Source organism: Cervus canadensis, chromosome 21, assembly GCF_019320065.1.
Source record: "Cervus canadensis isolate Bull #8, Minnesota chromosome 21, ASM1932006v1, whole genome shotgun sequence".
Classification (NCBI taxonomy): Eukaryota; Metazoa; Chordata; class Mammalia; order Artiodactyla; family Cervidae; genus Cervus; species Cervus canadensis.
The window spans coordinates 8313512-8330936 of record NC_057406.1 but is presented as its reverse complement, the minus strand read 5'-3'; the positions used below and the strand labels follow the sequence as shown (position 1 = coordinate 8330936).

Sequence of the window (17425 nt, the reverse complement as noted above, 5' to 3'; positions counted from 1 at the left end):
CCTGTCCTCCACTATCTCCTGGAGTTTGCTTAGATTCATGTTCATTGAGTTGGTGTTGCTATCTAACCATCTGATCCTTTGCCACCCCCTTCTCCTTTTGCCTTCAGTCTTTCCCAGCATCAGGGTCTTTTCCAGTGAGTCGACTCACTCATCAGGTGGCCAAAATATTGGAACTTCAGCTTCAGCATCAGAGCTTCTAATGAATATTCAGGGTTGATTTCCTTTAGAATTGACTGGTTTGATCTCCTTGCAATCCAAGGGTCTGTTGTCAAGAGTCTTCTCCAGTACCACAATTCAAAAGCGTTAATTCTTCAGCACTCAGCCTGCTAATACCTAGTTAATAATAATACTTCATAATAATAGCTACTGATAGTGGCTAGATAATATTAATAGCTAATATCCAGTGTTTATTCTCTCCCAGGCATGTTCCAGACACTTTGCATATATTTACTCATTGAATCATTACAAAAACCTAGTGAGGCAGGTTGTATTTTTATACTCATTTTTATAGGTGAAGAATCTACAAGATTATGGTTGATAAATTGACCAAGGTCGCACTGCCCAGTAAATGGCCAATCTGGAATTTGAAGCAGTCAGTGTGGCCCTAGAATCTGTGTCTCCTGAAAAGCTTTCTCACTGGAGATGACATCCAGGCTGTGTCTTGAATGTTTGTACTTAGTCTGACAGAATCATGACTGGGTTTTGTCTCCATGGTTTTCTAGACAAAGAACATCAGGGGTGAAGGTAAAGAGAGCTCAGGGTGGAGTACGAGTGTGGCAGACTCCGTGTACTACTTGTGAAGGAGGTGGGTGGCAAGAGATGAGACTAGAAATGCAGGACTGGATAATGAACGGCCGGATGCCAGCTAAGGAATTTGGGTTCTGTCATCTAATTTTTAAAGTTATAGCAAAGATACCACTTTTTCCTTTGTTATTTGTTTGATCTTTGTTTTGCTTTCATTCTTTTTTATTGTGAAATGTATTGCACAACCAGAGAGGTGTGTAAAATACAAATGTAAAACTTAGTTTTTTTAAAATAACCAGTTCTGAGATCAAAGAATAGAACATTACAGGAACCAGCAGTCTTTAGTGAGCTTTCTAGTGACACCCCGACTTCCACCTGCAGGTAACCAATCTTCTGATTTCTTTTCTTTCCTTTCTCCTTTTATCACCTACATACCTCTAAACATTATAAGTTTGGCTTATTTTGAACAGAGTCACACACTATATATTCTTTTATTATGTGGTCATTATGTTTTTGAAATCCATCCATTTTGCTCTGTGTGGTTGTTATTTCTTGATGTTCATTGCTGTATGGTATTTCATTTTATGAATATGCTATTCTACTGTTGAGAATATCTGTGTTGTCCCCAGCTGGGGGCTCATACAGTAGTGCTGCTTTGAAAATTTTTGTGTGTCTTTTGGTTCCCCTGTGCATGAGTTCTTTGGGGTATATACCTGGGAGTGGAATTGCTGGACCATGAAGTATGTCTGTTTTCAACTTTAGAAGAGTAATGCCAGACTACATTCCAAAGTAGATATCAGTTCAGTTCAGTTCAGTCACTCAGTCGTGTCCGACTCTTTACAACCCCATGAATCGCAGCATGCCAGGCCTCCCTGTCCATCACCAACTCTCAGAGTCTACCCAAACCCGTGTACACCGAGTCGGTGATGCCATTCAGCCATCTCATCCTCTGTCGTCCCCTTCTCCTCCTGCCCCCAATCCTTCCCAGCATTAGGGTCTTTTCTAATGAGTCAACTCTTGGCATGAGGTGGCCAAAGTATTGGAGTTTCAGCTTCAACATCAGTCCTTCCAGTGAACACCCAGGACTGGTCTCCTTTAGGATGGACTGGTTGGATCTCCTTGCAGTCCAAGGGACTCTCAAGAGTCTTCTCCAACACCACAGTTCAAAAGCATCGATTCTTCGGCTCTCTGCTTTCTTCACCGTCCAACTCTCACATCCATACATGACCACTGGAAAAACCATAGCTTTGACTAGACGGACCTTTGTAGGCAAAGTAATGTCTCTGCTTTTAAATATGCTATCTAGGTTGGTCATAACTTTCCTTCCAAGGAGTAAGTGTCTTTTAATTTCATGGCTGCAATCACCATCTGCAGTGATTTTGGAGCCCAAAAAAATAAAGTCTGACACTGTTTCCACTGTTTCCCCATTCTATTTCCCATGAAGTGATGGGACCAGATGCCATGATCTTAGTTTTCTGAATGTTGAGCTTTAAGCCAACTTTTTCACTCTCCTCCTTCACTTTCATCAAGAGGCTTTTTAGTTCCTCTTCACTTTCTGCCATTAGGGTGGTGTCATCTGCATATCTGAGGTTATTGATATTTCTCCCGGCAGTCTTGATTCCAGCTTGTGCTTCTTCCAGCCCAGCGTTTCTCATGATATACTCTGCATAGAAGTTAAATAAGCAGGGTGACAGTATACAGCCTTGACGTACTCCTTTTCCTATTTGGAACCAGTCTGTTGTTCCAAATCCAGTTCTAACTGTTGCTTCCTGACCTGCATACAGGTTTCTCAAGAGACAGGTCAGATGGTCTGGTATTCCCATCTCTTTCAGAATTTTCCACACTTTATTGTGATCCACACAGTCAAAGGCTTTGGCATAGTCAATAAAGCAGAAATAGATGTTTCTCTGGAACTCTCTTGCTTTTTCGATGATCCAGCGGATGTTGGCAATTTGATCTCTGGTTCCTCTGCCTTTTCTAAACCATCTTGAACATCTGGAAGTTCTCGGTTCATGTATTGCTGAAGCTTGGCTTGGAAAATTTTGATAAAGTGGATATAGCTGTTTATCAAGTAGTACATGGTTTTTCCCATTGTTCCATACCCTTGGTCATACTTGTTATTATCAGACTTTAGAATTTTTAATTGTTCTGGTATACAATGTTATATCGCTGTGATTTTCTTTTTTTTTTTCCATTATGGTTTTCTTTTGTATTTTTCTTATTTATTATTGAGGTTTGATAATTTTTTATTTGTTTTTTTTTTGGTTTGTTTGTTTATTTGGTGATATGCCTCACCTAACCTCTTGCCCATTTTCCTATTGTTATCTTTCGCTTCCTTGTCAGAACTCCTTTTTATTTTGAATATGAGTCCTTTATTGGTTTTATATGACCCGCTTTTTTCTTTTCCTGAGGATGTCTTATGGTGAACAAAAATTGAATTTCGATACGATTATATTTTATCTGTTTTTTGACCATGGGTACTCTTGTTTCCTGTTTAAAAAGAGCTCCTTCTCAGTGCCTCGGTGATGGTAACATCCCACATTGTTTTCCAAAAGCTTTACTACTTACCTTTCACATTTGGATACATAGCTCACCTGAAATTGATTTTTATGCATGGCAATTCTTAATTAACTTATTAGTGCTCCTCTGCCTTGAAGATTATTTTTAATATTTTTTCCAGATTTTCTAGGCTGTTAGCAGGATAGGCTTGTTGGTCTGAATTACCTAGTTTAAAAGCATTCCCAGAAGTGGAACTCTCTTTTAAAGTTTCAGTTTCATTTTGGCTTCAAAATGACCTATCCTCTTCTGTAAAGGGAACTTAATAAATATGTTTACTAAAAAATGGCATAAAAAAGACTGAAAAACTATGTAGACTCATGATTGCTTTTATTGTATAGTTTTTTATTTAAAAGACTAAAAAGAAGTTTCTGTTTCATCTGTGCTTCTCTCAGCTATAAAATAACTGTTAACTTAAAGCTTGCTGCATGAAGAGAACAACTGTACTTATTGCAGAATAATTTTAGAATGTTTCATTTTCATTTAGAACTTTGCCATAGTTATATACTATTGAACGTTGATTGATCAAACAGTTTAATGATGGTGATGGCCACCCCCTTTCTCCATCTATCCATATATTTAAGCCTCTTTTTTGGCCAGAGATGGACTGTATGCAAACCACATCCAGCATGCTTTTAGTTTGTGCCACAAAATATGAAGAAAATGTTTTCAGTTTGTGGCAACTAGATCCGTGACATATGATGCTCCGGGAACTGTTTTTACAGTCGCAAGATGCACGAGAACGGAATAGCAAACTCCCATGATTATTGGCAAGGAAAAACTGGCTACGTGGCTGATGTTAAATGTGTTTTTTAAGACAGCCAGATCAAGAAATGTCTGAAGAATCTGAGACTGTAGCAAAGAGATGATTTTGCAGTTAGTAAACACAGCCTTGGGAAGCCCCGGCAAGGCAGTTTCTTGTGAGCCATTTACAGCTTCTGGGAGGAGAGCTCAGTGGAGGTGCCAGCAAGCAAGGGCTGACGTGGCCTCCAGGGAATGTTACAGGGGCTTCAGAGACTCCTCTGTGGGCACAGACCACCATGGGGATAGAGGAGGCTTCTGGTACCCACCTTGCCTGGCCATTTCTGTCTCTGAGGCTCACGATGAAGGTGAGCCTGGTTGTAGCCAAGAGTTTACAGGGAAGCATTGCGTACTTAGAAATTATGGCTCTCCAGCCACATATTTCCCTCCTGCCCAGCCCTTGCATATAGCATTTTCCTTCTCTTTTAAAATTAACGATCCCCCGAAGTGTGGTCCATGGATCCCTCGCACTCCCCCAGGTCTAGATCCTTCCAGGGGGTCCATGAAATCACAACTCTTTAATAATGTTAAGATGTTATATGCCTTTTAAACTCATTCCTGACTGTACAGTGGAGTTTTCCAGGGGCTACATGGCAATGCAATACTGCAAAAGATTGAATGCAAAAGCAGATATTAGGATATAGCTTTTGTCTGATACTTGCAAAATATCAAAGGTAACGAAAGTGTAAAAACATGGCACTGTTCTCTAAATTTTTAGCCTTTAAAATATTTTTAATTTAAAAATGTTAAAAGGTAATCATTTATTACTTATACATTTAAATATTTATGAATGAATATTTTAAGTTTTTCATAGTTATCATTTTTAATGTGTTTGTTGTTGTTCAATTGTGAAGTCGTATCCAACTGTTTTGTGACCCCACGGATCATGGCCTGCCAGGCTCCTCTTTCCATGGGATTTCCCAGAGAAGAATACTGCAGTGAGTTGCCATATCCTTCTCTAGGGGATCCTTCCTGACTCGGGGATTGAACCCATGTCTCCTGCATTGGCAGGCGGATTCTTTACCTCTGAGCCACCTGTAAATATTGTTAACTACAAGCCACATAAACGAAAGCTTTTGGGGATCCTTAATAATTTTTAGGAATGTAAAGAGACCCTGAGATGAAAAAGTTTGAGAATCACTGCTTTAGATCCCATCAGTTCCATCTGGGATCTTAGTTTCTCTCTGAAGGCTACACAGGTTGTCCAGCCCACCATTTTCTCTGCCTCCTCAAAACTTCTGTGCCGCACGGCTTAGTGCTTAGGTTTTGTGAACTGCTTGGTGTGCTGATTTTCTTCTCCTTCCAATAATGTAAGACCTCTAAGGATAGGGAAAGTGTTTGTTGCTTAGTCATGTCCGACTCTTTGCAACCCCATGGACTGTAGCCCACCAGGCTCCTCTGTCCTTGGGATTCTCCAGGCAAGAATACTGGAGTGGGTTGCCATTCCCTTCTCCAGGGGATCTTCCCAACCTAGAGATTGAACCTGGGTCTCCTGCACTGCCGGCAGATTCTTTACCATCTCAGCCACCAGGGAAGCTCTAAGGATAGGGATCATATCTTAAATGAGATGTCCATGATGTATATTGCTGAACACAGCATAAATAGTTTCATATTATTATTATCTTCACTATCAGTATTAAATTTTCCCTTACTGTTTTAGTGAAGAACCAATATGCATTTGAAATTTTGTAGACAATCTTCATAGAAATAACTATTTGATTTTTTTAAAACTACATAAATTTAATATACAACATGGAAAAAGAATAAAGACTTTCTGATCACAGATCATCAATATATTGGGTGCAAAAGCTGAGCATCTTAGCCTGTTTAATTATTTCCCTTTTCTTAAATATTTATTTGGCTGCACGAGTCTTATTTGAAGCACGACAAATCTTCCATCTTTGTTGTGACATGTGGGCTCTTTATTTGTGGCAGGTGAGCTCTTATTTATGGCATGTGGGATCTAGTTCTCTGATCAGGGATTGAACCCTGGTCCCCTGTGTTGGGAGCACGGAGTCTTAGCCACTGGACCGCCAGGGAAGCCCCCTAATCTCTTTAATTCTTTGTGCCCAATGATTGCAATAAAACCTAGTCAGAGGCCCTTGTTCTGAAACCAGCGAGCATAGTGCTGGGCGTTTCGTAAGCCTCAGGAAAGCTGGTTGAGTTGAATCTGCTGTTCAGTAGCTGCTCTGCTCTTCTTAGAGCTGGCAGTCATTATTCCCCACCATCCCGCCCCCACCTTCATGTGACTAGCAGTTTGTGTAGGTCTCAGAGGGTAGCTTTACTTTCTGAAGCCCTTTGTGTTAAAGAATTGACAAGTTGTCCTGGACTAAGCCACAGGGCATTAGTTCCATTTGACCAAACTGGATTAGTAGTTGAAGGTGAGGCACATGCCTTTTTCTTCATCTCTGCTTCAGTTTATTTATTAGGCAACTCTTCCCTGACTTAAAAGTTACAATAAAAAATTTAACATCTTTATGCCAGGGTCCTGTTCTCAGTCCCAGAGTTTCTTCACAGCTTCTCCGTGGAAATCTGTGGGTTCCTGTGGGTAGCACAGTGCCCTGAGAGCCTAGCATGACTTCAACATGGTATTTCTAGAACAGACATGAAACCTGGCAGGTGGCTCATTCACTGAGTGAATGATTGGAATCAGTACTGTGGCCCTGGATGTACTGTTATAAGCGATGAATAGCATCCTTATTTGATTAAACAAAAAATATTATATTGAGTTGATTTTATATCTTCCTTCTCCAAATGCATGTTTTTGTTTCAGGAGAGTTTATTGGAATATCCTTTGCACTGGCACTGTTTTACATGATGGTGATACAGTTATAAAAAGACTTAGCCCTTCCTGTCTTTAGAAAACTTATAACCTTGTAGTCTATACAACATAAACAAGCCTAGTGGAAATATATACCGAGTATAGTTGCTAACCCAGAGGAAGGACCCATCCAGAGCGCCTGTAGCAAAAGAGAAGAATCAAGACAAACTTCATAGGAAAGGTTTCCCTTTTCTTGCGTCATCAAAATTGAAATTTGCCCTGTGAGAGAGGGAGTCCAGTTGACACGTGTACAAAGTCACAGACACGTGAAACCCTGTGGTGCTTAAGAGAAACTGAAAGCAGAGTGGTTTTGTGAGATGAAGCTGAGAGCTGAATGGATCCCAGGCCTTGTATACCATGCAGTGGAATTAGATTTCATCTTGAAGATGGATGAGAGGCATTGCAAAGGCCCTGTGGTTTTACCCTTTATAACGGTAATTCTAATGGCAGTGGGGGTGGGGTGGGTCTTAAGGATGAGAAAACCAGTTTTAAGAACAAGTGGAATAATTCAGTGGAAACTGTGCCAGAACTAAGGCAGAAATGACAGGAATAGGGAAGAAAGTACCTGTTGAAATATTGGAGGATTAGAGCTGACAGAGAAGGCAGTGGTACCCCACTCCAGTACTCTTGCCTGGAAAATCCCACGGATGGAGGAGCCTGGTGGGCTGCAGTCCATGGGGTTGCTAAGAGTTGGACACGACTGAGAGACTTCACTTTCACTTTTCACTTTCATGCATTGGAGAAGGAAATGGCAGTCCACTCCAGTGTTCTTGCCTGGAGATTCCCAGGGACGGGGGAGCCTGGTGGGCTGCCGTCAATGGGGTCGCACAGAGTCAGACATGACTGAGGTGACTTAGCAGCAGCAGCAGAGCTGACAGAGTTTGGTGAGAGGAAGATGGAGGTCATGGTTCCAGATTTTTGAGTGGAATGCTAGTATTCCCAAGAGAGGCAGATTATTTTAAGGGGAGGATTATTTTGTTTCATTTTATTGTGTTTTAGGGACCTGTGGAACATGAGGTAGAGAAGTCTATTGACATTAGGAAGTTATATAGATGGCTTTGAAGGTTGTAAGAAAGGTCAGCCCTAGAGAGAGATTTGGGAGTCATTGAGATATGTTGTTGTTCAGTAGCTCAGTTGTGTCCGACTCTTTGCCATCCCATGGACTGTAACCTGCCAGACTCCTTTGTCCATGGGATTCTCCAAGCAAGAATACTGGAGTGGGTTGCCATGCCCTTCACCAGGGGATCTTCCCGACCCAGGGATTGAACCTGGGTCTGCTGCATTGCAGGCAGATTCTTTACTGTCTGAGCCACCAGGGAAACCCCTTCTGTGGGATAAAGGGACTAAATATGTTCCATGTCAGTTTGAGCATCAGAACGATGCTCAAATCCTTAAAGCCAGGAGTTGAGTTGAATTTCTTCACCATGATGTTTGTTCTCCAATCCTCCATGCACAAGCAGCTGCTCCTCACCCAGCAACCCCCTGCCCATGATGGGAATCTGAAAATCAACAATATTGACAAGGGCCTTGGACTAGCTGCAAGCCTAGGGAGACAGGGAGACCCAGACGCAGCCAAGGACCAAGAACTAAAGCAAAGTGCCCCTGGCCTAGTGATGGGATCTCATGTTCTTAACATCTAGATGGAAAGGGGCTTCCAAATGACAGGTGTTTCAGATCCTTCTAATTTTTAGAAGCCAGAGAAAGGTTACAGCAAATAATTCAATGATAGCCATTGTATTTGACAACAGGGAGTGATAGGGAAAGAAACCAAATGTTGATGATTAAGTCCATGAGAGATTAGGACACTGAGACCACAAATAAAACTTCTTTTTAAAGAGCTTGGGACTTCCCTGGTGGTCCAGTGGCTAAGACTCTGAGCTCCCAAAGCAGGGGTCCTGGGTTTGGTCCCTGGTCAGAAAACTAGATCCCACATGTCATGACTAAAGATCTTACATGTCATGACTAAAGATCTTACAAGCCACAACTAAGACCTCTTGAAGCCAAATATATATATTTTAAGGGATATTCCCTAATGGCTCAGACAGGACATAATCCGCCTGCAATGTAGGAGACCCAGGTTTGATCCCTCGGTGGGGAAGATGCCCTGGAAATGGAGCTTGACTAGAGGAGAGGAAGGGCACACAGTCTGGAGGAGATTTTAGGGTTAAAGGGGGGTGATTTTAGGAATGGGCAGACTTGAACATTTTTACAGAATTTCTAAAGTGTTGAACTGAAATAGAAGTGACCTAAAACTGCAAGTAGCACTTGTAGCTCTGGGTGTTGGTAGCTAAATAAACCCATCTTCCTGTGGTAGTACTACCTTTATCTGCGCCCCTTAGGCTCTGACTTTATTATTGGTGTCACTTAATTCAATAGGTTTCTTTTTGCCCTCTTGGGCTGTGTGCCCCGCATATAGAGCTGGATTCATAGTACCCTCCTGTCTGCCCTTAGTCTCCTGGTCTGTGCTCGCCTCCCAGGAAAATCTCCCTGGCCTCATTGCTGGTGTTTTGCTCCACCCCCACATCTGCTGCTCTTCTAGACATCTTGTTTGAAATTAGGCCAGTTGCCAACAATGTAGACAGTCTGGGTTTTCAGTGTTATTTGTGACTCAAAAGTTTACAGTGTATTCTTAATAATCTGCAATCTTGAGAATTATGCTGATTATCAAACATAACAGTAGTGGTGAGTCCTGGGAGGACCAGGGCAGGGTGAGAGGGCAATGGTCAAGGACTTTACGTATATTGCTTGAAGTTTTTGAAATGAGAATTTAAATTATATTTAGAAGAATCATGCCGAACAATCAAGTTTGAAAATTAAAACTCCATCATATCAGAGGCATTATTAGTAAATATAGTTTATTGGATATGTACTTCTTTTCATAGTCCTTGTAAAGGATTCAGTTCTAATTCCATCTGGTGAGTTTAGTTCTGTACTTGGCTGTGGAGAAACTCTTTAAGCCTACTTGAAGTTTTGCAGGGCCTGGAAATTTATGTAGTCCAAGATCCACTGAACCTTCCCACCCCACTGTGTGTGAATTTCAAGACCAATTTGGTGACTCTGCGAGAGAATAGAGAAAACTAGAGCAGTTCAGGTAGTTTCCTGCCATGGCTACATGTGATCAGACGGAAGGATTATAGGGTGGTTCTGAACATTTCAGATGGTGTTTGGGAGGAATTTGCCATTACTCATACCTTAGAAGGAAAACAGTGCTGTAGATAACTTCAGTTAGATAATTTTCAGTGTTGATTTTAGAGTTAAATTTTCTGTTTACCTTGAATAGGAATGCATCTGATACAGAGGTTCACGGCCCTGCAGAGAAAGTAATGAAGCTGTTCTGTAAAAATTCGTTTCCAGAGTACTTGGAAAACTGCCCAGTTTCCCCCGCTGGCAACTCCTCTGCTTTAACTCCTTTTCCGTCACTGACCGCCAGCAAGTGTCTGGGACCAACTGCCAAACAGGCAAAGGACCGATCTGGCCACTGTGTCTTAAGCTTGTCTGTTAGCAAGATATGTAATAATGGGCCCCTATATGATGTTGGTACAGAATTTAGTGTTTACCCTGAGAAGGATGTTTAAGCCTGGGCAGAAACTAATCACAATAGAGAACTGAAAATTAAGTCTTTTATCTTGCTAGTCTGTGGTTGAGAAAATGTTCAAGAATCCCGTCTTTCTCTGAGGTGCTGAGCGTCACACATAACCACAGAGTTTACATCCTCTGTGAGGGCCAGGCTCATCTTGGAAGCTGTGGCTGGCTTCTTCAGCCTTCCCCGGTGCCGTTTAATGGGGATGCGTCCACACTGCGGTACTGAGTTATTAGGATCACATCAACATTCAGTTCAGTCTGTGTTTATTGAGCTCCATCTGAAACCAAGTTCAAAGGTAATGTAAGATGTAGGTAGTCCTTGTTGTCAAGGAGTTCTGTTGCATGAAGAAAAGAGATCCATGGATATTACCAATATTATATGGTATTTCTCAGAGGAGGAACACTTCATCCAAGAAGGGTACAGAAAACTATGAGGAGCTAACCCTGAGGCAGATCTTAAAAGAGGAGTAGAAGGGAATGAGGCAACGGGCTCCCAGAGACGTAAGTGCACATTATCATGAGCAAGGCAGCCCTGTGCCAACCATGTGACCAGGATGTGAAGTGATGACAGGACTGGAGGGATTTTGAATTTTACCCTGACGATAATGGGTAGTTACTGACTAGATTTTGCCAGTGATGTACCCAAAGGTCAAATTGACTTTTTAGAAAGGAAGATTGTTGGGATAACAGTGTGTATAATAGGAGGGTAAAGCTGATAATTAAAATGTTACTGATACTCATAGGACTTCCCAGATGGCTTAGAGATAAGGAATCTGTTGCAATGCAGGAGATACAGGTTCGATCCCTGAGTCAAGAAGATCCTCTAGAGGAGGAAATGGCAACCCATTCCAGTATCCTTGCCTGGGAAATCCCATGGACAGAGGAGCCTGGTGGGCTACAGTCCATGAGGTCGCAAGAGTCAGACACGACTGAGCGACTTCGTTTTCACTTTTCACTTTCATGCATTGGAAAAGGAAATGGCAACCCACTCCAGTATTCTTGCTTAGAGAATCGCAGGGATGGGGGAGCCTGGTGGGCTGCCCTCTATGGGATTGCACAGTCGGACACGACTGAAGTGACGTAGCAGTAGTAGCAGCAGCAGCAACAACAAATACTCATCATAGTACCATTCCATCTGAGATGTATTTATTCAGGCACTGAAAATAAGCTAAGGTAGAGATGATGGTAGATAAGAGGGCAGTAAGATACCTTTGAGACTGAGTAGACCACCACCTCAAATGCTGTGACCTAAGGTAGGACTGAAGCTGTAATTTATAATCCGTAGCCATGGGAAGTGGAATGTGCTTTCTTGGACAGAAATGTTAACTTGATTGTGAAACTAGATGGCCAACTTCCAAACAGCGATGGGCTTTCTGACAGCAGTGTTGATGCTAATCACAGATAAATTTCTGCTGCATTTGTCCCCACATTGAGCAGAGTATCTTTCTGGCATTTGTTTCTGCCATTGTAAAATGAAAGAACTGGCCTGGGATCTTTAAATGTCTAATAATACATGGCTGTCATTTCATGTGTGTGTGTATATATATATATATACTTCACATATATATAAAGAGAGAAAACATTCCTTCATGAAATAACATTTTCACTGCACTTATTAGCAGCTTGCTGTCATTTGCTTTGATTCTGAAGAGGCCATTCCAGCAATTAATTAGAACCGGCTCGGGAAGGAGTGGGAGTAGGCCCAAGAAAACCAGCTAAGAGGCCTCCACAAGTAGGAAATGATGATAGCAATGAAAATGAAGAATTATGGGTAGATCCAAGATACATATTTTGAAAGCAGGAATGATAGGGTTTGCTGACTGACTGTAAGAGGATTGAGGTGGGGTGAGAAATCCAGGATGAATCAGATGTTCTGACCCCAGCACCTGGGTGGAGGATGACACCCTTGACTGAGACAGTGGAGATTGGAGAATGGAGTCTGGGGTGGGACAGGGTGGGGGTGGGAGATGAAGAGTGCAGTTTGGGATACATTAGTTCTAAAGTGATGATGAGACATCCTCATGTCAAATGGAGAAAAAAAAGCAGTTTGGTAATTTTCTGGTAGAACAAATAAGGTTAAATAAATAATAAAGGTTTGATATCAGTTGTAATTTTTTTTTCCAGAAAGTATTTCAGTTCACATTCTTAATACCCACTCACCTTTATCCAGCATGTGGCTGGTGCCCTGCCCTGTGCTAAAAGTGTTTTACAAGTATTTCATCTAAACTTTGAGAGAACCCTATGAGGAAGACACTGTTGTTATTCCCGGTGTTGAATGAGGAAGCTGAGGCTTGAGCCGTTAGGCCACTGGCCTAAGAGTCAGTAGCTGGTAGGCAGAGAAGCCCGGGTTTATACATGACTGCTGCTCACCAAGGTGTCTTGCTGTGAGCATGAGGCTCATTGGGATTTTCTTCTCTTTTCAGGGTTTTGGTTTTTGCACTGAATGTAGTCTAGACTCATCCTCACGGGCTTGTGTTGCCCCAGGATACTGTCAAAGGTAAGTTTTAAAAATGGATATCCACCAGATACGGGCAATGAAATGAGAGCATCTTCACGTTAAAAAAAAGAAAAGAAAAGTACATTCAGATATTAATGCTTCTTTCCAGAGTTCTTACAGAAAGGGAACTTAAAGTGGCCATCACCCCTAGTCCTTTGCATTTCTACTTCACTAGGTCCCTTTAAAAATACCTGTATTTAGTTTGATACTGACATTTGGTGTCCCATCCTTTTATGGAACTAGACTTGTTATTAGATGTAGCAGTTTCACAGTGTTACATGCACGTGTCCTAGCTCCTCTGCCTCCGGTGCCTCCCCGCTCCAGTGTGTAGTCCACACGCGGCCTGACTCAGCGTCTAGCCATAGATTTGCTCACATTGCCCCTTTGCCTAAACAGCTCTTATGGCTCCCAGTCACTGCAGATGTCATCCTACAAACCCCTCCAAGACCTAATTCCAAACAACATTTCTGGCTTCTTTTTTAGTAAACCCTTATCTGTAAGAGGCTTCTCTGGTTCAGAGGCTTCTATGGCTCAGATGGTAAAGAATCTGCCTGCAGTGTTAGAGACACAGGTTTGACCCTGGGTTGGGAAGATCCCCTGGAGAAGGGAATGGCAACGCACTCCAGTATTCTTGCCTGGAAAATTCCATGTGCAGTCTATGGGTCACAAATAGTTGGACAAGAAGAGCTACTAACACTACAGTACACTATCTGTAAGGGCTTCCCAGGTGGCAATAGCGGTAAGGAATCCACCTGCCACTGCAGGAGACACAATAGATGCCTGGGTTCAATCCCTGGGCCGGGAAGATCCCCTGGCGTAGGAAAATGGCACCCACTCCAGTATTCTTGCCTGGAAAATTCCATGGGCAGAGGAGCCTGGCATGCTACAGCCCATGGAGCCACAGAGAGTCAGCCGCGACTGCGTGGCTGAGCACTGCTATCTGTAAACCGGACTGTGTTCTGTTCCCCAGATGTGAAGTTATTTTTCACAACTTGGTGCCTTGATGGGTGCTTTTTTCTTTGCTTAGATTTTGGAAGAGCAGAGAAGAATGCCACTATTTACTTTTCCTGCTTATATCTTTCCTCTTGTCCCCTCATCCCAGGCTCTTCTGGCAAAATTTCTTTTTTATCTGTGTTCCAGGGGCACCTGTTGTTGATACAGCAATAAAACAACATTATTTTATCTTAAGAGTTATTTTTTTTTCTGTCTCCTTTGCTGGTGTGTAAACCCTCTGAGACTTCTTGGCAAGGAACTATTTTTGTAGGGCCTGTTTGCTGCTCCTGGACACCTTGCAGGAGTAATACCTCCTCCTGATCAGTTTTATAGATGAAAATAATGAAGATTATAATGTTAAGTAACTTGCTCCAGATTACACAGCTAAGAAATGACAAAGAGTAATTGTTCCGCTCCTTCAAAACCAAAGCTCATTCTCCTGTACTAGTCCAGCACCATCTGGCATGTGATGGGGACCCGGTGAACTGCAATTTAAGTAAAAAAGACTTTAGTTGGTTAATTCAGTCATCCTTACATTGGATACTTATTAAATGCCAGGTGCACAGTTTTAAGTAATCTGGGAATGCAGAGATTGAAAAATAGTGTCTGGTATCAAAGCATTGATAATCTAATAGGTGAGGCATCAATGTAAGAAAATAAATCCAATGCAGTGTTACAGATCCACTAATAAGTTTCTCACAAGATCCCTTGCAGATACTGGGAAAGGAGTCATCAGTTCTGCCTAGAGATGGGACAGAAATTACTTTATAAATGCTGAATCTTGAATGAGGAGCAGGGAAGGGAAAGGCAGAGGGAATGATAGAACAAAAGCCTGGAAACCAGAAATAATCTGGCATATTTGGGAAGCTGTAAGTAGTTCACTGTTGGAGAAGGAAATGGCAACCCACTCAAGTATTCTTGCCTGCGAAATTCCACGGACAGAGGAGTCTGGTAGGCTACAGCCCTGGGGTAGCAAAGAGTCAGACATGACTGAGCCCTGAGCACAAGTAGTTCACTGTGGCTAGGCCGATGATGCTGGAAAGACCGGTGAGGTCTGGATCTTGGAGGGCTTTGAGATATTAACATGTTGGTCAACTTTTAGAGAAGACCCAGCACAGAGCCTGCAGGACATTCCTCATGTTTGCTCACTAACATCTGCTGAGGCCCGCAATGCACCAGGTAAAGACTATCAGTCACCTACTTTATTCACCTGTCTTTTCATCAAAAGGGCAGGAAAACTGACTTAGACCCTGAGGCACAGGTATGAGCCATCCCTTCAAATAAGAATGGCATCGAAACTTTCTCAAAAATTCATTAAAAAACATTAAAGATAGTAAAAAATCAACCCCCCCGCCAAAGAGGGCAAATTAAATAAAGGACATCAACTGAGATTTAGTGAGAAACCTCTCAATTTCCCTTCCCCCTTTGAATTGCCTATATAGACTTAGCGAAAATAATTTAAACATAGAACTTTACTGGTTTGATAGTGCTTGTGCTGTTTGAAATTCAGCTGCCTTGTAGCTTATACACAGCAAATAACTGTTGCACTCACTAGATATCTACAAGGCCTGCAGGAAGAACGTCTCTTTTCCCTAAAGCCTCATCCTTGCCTTAGCTATGTCTGCTTAGGAAAAGCTGTGCCTGCATAATTCAAGGTCAGGCAGCACCCTTCTCTACTCTGGGGCCACCCAAGCCTGCTAATGCCCTCTTGCCTTTGCTGAGGCCAGCACGGCTGGCATTTGCTTGCTAGGCCAGAGTGGCCGTTGTGTGCTGGGGCCACTTGCACAGCTGACATTAGGGGAGCTTTCAGCACTCCACCATCACTGCCGCTGCCAACCGTGGCTTGTTGCTTCAGTGAGGCCAGCAAAGCCCCCAAGCCTTGGCTCAATCTTCTATGCCCAGTGCCTGCAACCTTGTCTTTATAGAAACAGCCACACACCTGAAGACAGAGTTGCACTAAGGTCAAAATGCAGGGTGGCCTATGCTTTATAAACTTCAAATTTGGCCTCAATAGTTAAAGCTAGTATATAACTGTAAAAACTCATGTGGCCTAATGTAAACATAAGGTCAGAGAACTTTGCCACCTCACAAAAGAACCAAGGCCCAAAGTCCTGGCCCCAACAGAAGCCTCAGAAGTTTGACATATATCTTTTGCCCCAAATTTTGCATGTCTGTTAATCAAGACACTAGTCTTATGCCCCAGATTTAAGTCTTTGAGAGACCTAATAAGTAGTATTTTTTCTCTTGACTGAGTTCTCTACCAATTGAGAAATAAAAGAAGAGGGGATTTGGGAGACCAAAAGATCATCTTTACACTGATAAAGCTGTGTTGGAGTGCTTCCCTGGTGGTCCAGTGGTTAAGAATCTGCCTTTTAATGCAAGGGACACTGAATCAGTCCCTGGTCCGGCAAGATGCCATGTGCTGCGGAGCAGCTAAGCCTGAGAATCACAACCGCTGAGCCCACAGGCCCCAGATACTGAAGCCCGAGTGCCCTTGAGCCTGTGTTTTGCAGCAAAAGAAGCCACTGCGATGAGAAGCCTTTGCACTGCAATTAGAGTTGCCACCACTCTCTACAACTAGAGAAAGCCCACGCAGCAGTGAAGACCCCGCACAGCCATAAATAAATAATTTTTTAAAAAACAGCTGTATTGGAGAATGCAGCTTACATCTATGGGAGGAAACAGAGTCTTAACAGTAAAGCTCAGAATTCAACAGTCTTACCTGTCACAGGTAGCCGTGAGGGACCTGTACTGATGGGTCTGAGAGCGGAGCACGGTGTGTGCTCCTGAGGGACAGGCGGCTTCAAAAGGGAAGAGACAGGAGGGCCGAGCTCACATAGCTCCTTCTGATCTCTCCATTCATATAAGATCCTGTCCCTCCACTGGAGTGGAGTATGTGGATGGAGAGGGGCCAAGCATGAAACCTCTGGAGAGGGAAGCTCGTTCAAATGGAAATGGCACAGAGATAATGGGGATGCCTTTCCTGGTCTGCTGTGGCTGTAATGTATCATCTATGAAATACAATCTCTGTTCCAGTAAAGTAGAATGGGAACTTAAAAGACATTTGTGAAGCAGTTTGTATACCACATCTTTCTAGTTATGTTATCGAGTTTTTCCGGGGCTGTCAATTTAGTCTTCATAGAAAGAGTAATTCTGCTTTGGCACAACTGTCACAAATAGTTGTGAGGTACAAAACCACCTAGAGAAAGCCTGGATTAACTTTCTGTGTGTTTTACAGAGGGAATGGACAGTGTTGGTTCATGTGGAGTGAGTGAATGGGGTGGGGGTGGTCAAGGGACTTCCACTGTACCAATTTCACATTTTACGTTATATATATATATACACACTGGTTCCCAACAGACCTTATTAGATGAGCACAGTGGGTGTTTTGATATCCTTTCCCACCCACCAGGTGAAGAAACAGATTCTCA

At 42.6% G+C, this 17425-nt stretch overlaps 1 protein-coding gene across 7 annotated transcripts in view; it reads left to right on the top strand.

Annotated features, from left to right (window-relative positions):
• The window catches only part of TNRC6B (trinucleotide repeat containing adaptor 6B), a 254595-nt gene that overhangs the window by 55614 nt on the left and 181556 nt on the right, over positions 1–17425 (top strand). For 5 of the 7 annotated variants that reach the window (XM_043440500.1, XM_043440504.1, XM_043440496.1 and 2 more), the window contains exon 2: positions 12928–13001. The exons of the other annotated variants lie outside the window; for them this stretch is intronic. The gene's annotated coding sequence lies outside the window, so the exon portion shown is untranslated. The remainder of the gene's footprint in view (positions 1–12927; positions 13002–17425) is intronic. 7 annotated transcript variants of the gene reach the window in all.